The 5,140-nt window shown below is 44.6% G+C and overlaps 1 pseudogene; it reads right to left on the reverse strand.

Annotated features, from left to right (window-relative positions):
• Window positions 1-319: 319 nt before the first annotated feature.
• On the reverse strand, window positions 320-549 carry LOC139264924 (U2 spliceosomal RNA; annotated as a pseudogene).
• Between the last annotated feature and the right edge of the window lie 4,591 nt (window positions 550-5,140).

Consider the following 5,140-nt stretch of genomic DNA (forward strand, 5'->3'; position numbering starts at 1 on the left):
CAAAACCACCATGGAAGTTCGTGGGTGCCATTGAATTCACCATGCCCGGTCGGTAACCCCATAGCGTCCGTTGTCGCCCCCCCCACCTCCTGCAGAAGCTAACGGGAGGCGCAAAGCAGCAGAATTTCTCCCCAATTGTATTTTAGCTCCTGGTAGATATGGGTTAACCCCTCCCATATATGGCTGATTTTTTTTTTTTTTTTTTTTAAATTCATGTCCAATCGTTATCCAATCGTTACAATTCTTTGTCAAACGCCAGAGGTCACCCTGCACCAGTCAAGGATCACTCTGCGCCAATGCTCTTAGCCAAAAGGCCTAGAGCCACTGCACCGTTCCTGGAAGTACTGCAATACCAGGTTCGTGCCATGGAGGTGGATGGGTCAGGTCCCCCACACACCTCCGTGGAGGTGGATGGGTCACCAATCCCACCCACCTCCTGTTTACAAAAATGTAAGCATATACCTTCCTGACCAGGGAGAAACCACCCGGACGTCATGGTGGCTGGTCAGGTTAGTTATGCAGATCTTAGCCAAAAGGCCGAGATGATATGGCTGATGATACTTCCAATGGTGTCAGTCTTGGCTGATTAGCAGCACTCTCTCCTCTGAGTCAGAAGGTTGTAGGTTCAAGCCCCACTTCACAGGCTTTAGCACAAAATCTATGCTGCCAATCCAGTGCCATACTGAGGGAGTGCTGCACTGTCAGATGACTCATTAAACTGAGGCTCCATCTGCCCTCTCAGGTGGTTGATACTTTGGCTTATTAAAATGTTTTCAATGTTTGGACCACTACGGTGCAGCCTTGTAGCACGAGCTGAAGTGAGTTGTCAGATAATTGCAGCATGTAGTATGCTGTACAATATTGCCTTTAAAAGTTGTTTGCCAAAGCTAGGCCCTGGGAAGGAGAACATAAACTTTGTACAGCACAGTTTTGACAGGCAACAATTATGATTTCCCTTCAGGCCCTATCTGCAAACAGCAGACCAGAATACAGAACGTTGTAAACACAATTAGCTAAAGTCACCTAGTTATTTCATTTTTTTGCAGTTGAAAGAAAAAAAAAGAACTGCAATCTTTTCAGTGTTGAGCAGTAGATAGGAAGAAATAGAAAAACTTGCATTTATATAGCGCCTTTCACGACCACCGGACGTCCCAAAGTGCTTTACAGCCAATGACGTACTTTTTAAAAATGTAGCCACTATTGTAATGTAGGAAACGTGACAGCCAATTTGCGCACTGCAAGCTCCCACAAACAGCAATGTGATAATGACCAAATATAGTGATGTTGAATGAGGGATAAATATTGCCCAGGACACTGAGGATAATTCCCCTGCTCGTCTTCGAAATAGTGCCGTGGGATCTTTTACGCCCAGCTGAGAGGGCAGACAGGTTTAATGTCTCATCCAAAACAGGGCACCTCCGACAGTGCAGCACTCCCTCAGTACTGCACTGGAATGTCAGTCTAGATTTTTTTTGTGCTCTAGTGTCTGGAGTGCGACTATGATCCCACAACCTTCTGACTTAATGGCGAGGGTGCTAACAACTGAACCACTGCTGACATGGTAGCTTTTATTAGAGTGCATGTGTGGAATATATTTAGCAGGCCAATGTAGCCTCCTAATTTATGGTATCCATGTTCACTTCGTAGTAGCAAGTTGCTGTTGTTTTTGTATCTTCACGCTCTTCCCTTAGAGAATAGTCTGACGTAGTGGATTTGCAGGCTTATTAACAGGCTGCAGCATGAAAGCTACTTCCATGACTGTAGCCATCTTTGTAAACACAGCAGCTTAAGACTATCTAAGTAGCTAGAGTAAAATAAAAGAGGTTCAGTAAACACTGTCATGAAGAAAAGGGCACCTTTAAAGATACTCAACTTGACATGGATTTTCTGCAAGTCAGGTCCTCAGCCATAAACAATGCATGCGCAGGAAGTTATTAAGAATGTAGAAGATGAGAAAAATAACAGAGAGCCAATAAATAAGTCATTTCTTTCAAGCCCACGAAAATTGCTCAGCCTGATTAATTATAAGGAGCTTTCAAAAATTGTATGCATTTCTAAGAGTTATTATTCTTCATATAGACATTGGGACGGCTTTGCTTTATTTGCCGCTGTGGATTAATTTGAAAAGTCGCTTTTTATTACAGAGAGATTTTTCTTTGTGTTTAACTGAAAAAAGCTGCTGGTGTCAAAAATTGCAGGTATGTCCCCAGAGGTTTGTGAGCTCAGTGGTATTATTGTGTCTTTGTTGTTGCTCATTACAGCACCAGCATTTTGTCCATACATGGTGAGCTACAACAACAACATGCATTTATATAGTGCCTTTAACATAGTAAAATGTCCCAAGGTGCTTTATGCGAGCATTATCAGACAAATAAATTGCCATTGAGTGAAAATAACAGACATTAGGACAGGCGACCTAAAGCCTGGTCAAAGAGGATTTAAAGAGTGTCATAAAGGAAGATAGAGAGTTGGAGAAATGAAAAGGTTTATGGAGGGAATTCCAGAGCTCGGGGCTGAGACAAATGAAGATAGCGAACAAACATTTGACACTCAACATTCAAAAAAATTATTAATTTCAGCAAATTGATTACATTTGAAAAAGCCCCTGGCAGCCATAAAGAGGATTAAAAGTAGTAGTTTCAAAGAAGAAATGTGTAGGTGGGGTTTAATTTATAGTGAAAATTGCTAGGAATAACATGGTGAGATAATCAGTTCAAGATTTTTTTTGAAAACATGTATTCAAAATTTTAACTAAAAGATTTTGGCCTTCTGCAGAGTTGGTATCTAGGGCTGGTTATATCTTGATAAATACTTTAAAGACTTTGGGCTAAAAATTTGTGAGCTTTACCCCACCAGCAAAAAATAGCGAAAAGAGGGTGGCTGCCATTCTTTTGCCTGCTGGTGGTGGGAGCCACGATGTCTTCCATTTTCCAAGGCCCGGCAGCACTGCCAATAAGATTGATGGCTCTGCAGATTTAAATGGCTGAAGCTCGACCCTAATACTGAGTTCAGCACTGGGTCCGAAGCTCGCCATGAAAACACAGAGTTCAGCAGACTCACAGAGGTGTTGTCAGCAACTCTTAAAGGGGCACACACATCAGTCAGGTAAGTTTGCATTTAAGCTTTTGGACTGAATTGTTTTGATTTTATTGAAGTAATGGCTTGCTGCAATATATGTTACAAGTTTAAGTATGTAGGGAGTGTTGCTGAACACATGTAAGGCCTCGGATGGTAAAGGAAGGCCTCTGAGAAGACAGAAAATGCTACAACTACTCAGCAGGTCAGGCAACATCCATGGAGAAAGAAATAGAGTTCACTTCACAGATCAAGATGCTGCCTGATCTGCTGAGTATTGCCAACATTTTATGCTGTCATTTCAGATTTACAGCATCCGCTCGCAAAGGGAAGAGGAGGAAGCAGAAGGAAGGATGCACCCAGACAGCCCCTTTCTGGCCGGTCCCATTGACCACAATCTCAATTCCCCTTTCAAAATTTGTCCCACACCTTACCTTACCTTCTCTCTGTGACTAACCATCACAGCGTCTTCTTGGCCACGATTTGGAAATAAAAACCACCACAAAGCAAACTTTCCAATCCAACGTTATACATCTAACCAGCCAATATGACATAAAGAAATCAACGAATCCCCCTCATGTATTCTATTAGTGACTGTCTTGCGTGTGCCTTTGCCTATTCTACTGATGTCACACAGTGCTACCGCAATGGCTACAGTATGGCTAGTGGAAGGCTGCTGACTTTCAGTGGGGGACACTGCAAATGGTCTTGCTGGTCAACCTTGAGGAGCTGGTGGCTGGGAGTGTCAAATCGAGTGATGGCGTTTCTTCATCTGCTTCACTCTCCTCTCCCTCTTGGTCAACCACTGGCTTGACAGGCTGCATTTCTTGGCTGTGTGAAATGAGGAAGGCACAAGGGTGGAGTTGTGGTGAGGGGAGGGTGGGAAAACAAGAGGTGCAAGTGAGAAGGAGGATGATGTATGAGGATACCAGCATCTTGTATACTTTCTGCCCCACCGCTAGCCAATGGCTCAACCATGCCCCTGTCAAGAATGGGCTGAATCTTCTTCGCAAGGGGATGAGGTGAGACTAGGAATTGGAGATGAGCCTTGTGATTGGTACAGATTTTAAAAAATTTGTTCCGGGATGTGGACATCACTGGTAAGGCCAATATTTATTGCCCATCCCTAATTGCCCTTGAGAAGTGGTGGTGAGCCGCTGCCTTCAACCTCTGCAGTTCTTGTGGTGATGGTACTCCCACAGTGCTGTTAGGGAGTGAGTTCCAGGATTTTAACCCAGCGACGATGAAGGAATGGCGATATATTTCCAAGTCAGGATGGTGTGTAACTTAGAGGGAACTTGCAGGCGATGATGCTCCCATGTGCCTGTTGCCCTTGTCCTTCTAGGTGGTAGAGGTCGTGAGTTTGGAAGGTGCTGCCAAAGAAGCCATGGTGACTTGCTGCAGTGCATCTTATACATGATATACACTGAAGCCACGATGCGCTGGTGGTGAAGGGAGTGAATGTTGAAGATGGTGGATGGAGTGCCAATCAAGTGGGCTGTTTTGTCCTGAATGGTGTTGAGCTTGAGTGTTGTTGGAGCTGCACTCATCCAGGCAAGTGGAGAGTATTCCATCACACTCCTAACTTGTGCCTTTTAGATGTTGGAAAGGTTTTGGGGAGTCAGGAGGTGAGATACTCACAGCAGAATACCCAGCGTCTGACCTGCTCTTGTTGCCACGGTATTTATGTGGCTGGTCCAGTTAGTTTCTGGTCAATGGTGACCCCCAGGATGTTGATGGTGGGGGATTTGGCGATGGTGATGCCGTTGTATGTCAAGGGGCGGTGGTTAGACTCTTGCTTGTCGGAGATAGTCATTGCCTGGCACTTGTGTGGCGCGAATGTTACTTGCCACTTATCAGCCCAAGCCTGAATGTAGTCCGGGTCTTGCTGTATGCGGGCACGGACTGCTTCATTTTCGGAGAAGTTACGAATGGAACTGAACACTGTGCAATCATCAGCGAACATCCCCACTTCTGGCCTTATGGAGGGAAAGTCATTGATGAAGCAGCTGAAGATGTTTAGGCCTGGGACACTGCCCTGAGGAACTCCTGCAGCAATGTCCTT

The sequence above is a fragment of the Pristiophorus japonicus genome, chromosome 5 (genome assembly GCF_044704955.1).
Source record: "Pristiophorus japonicus isolate sPriJap1 chromosome 5, sPriJap1.hap1, whole genome shotgun sequence".
Lineage (NCBI taxonomy): Eukaryota > Metazoa > Chordata > Chondrichthyes > Pristiophoridae > Pristiophorus > Pristiophorus japonicus.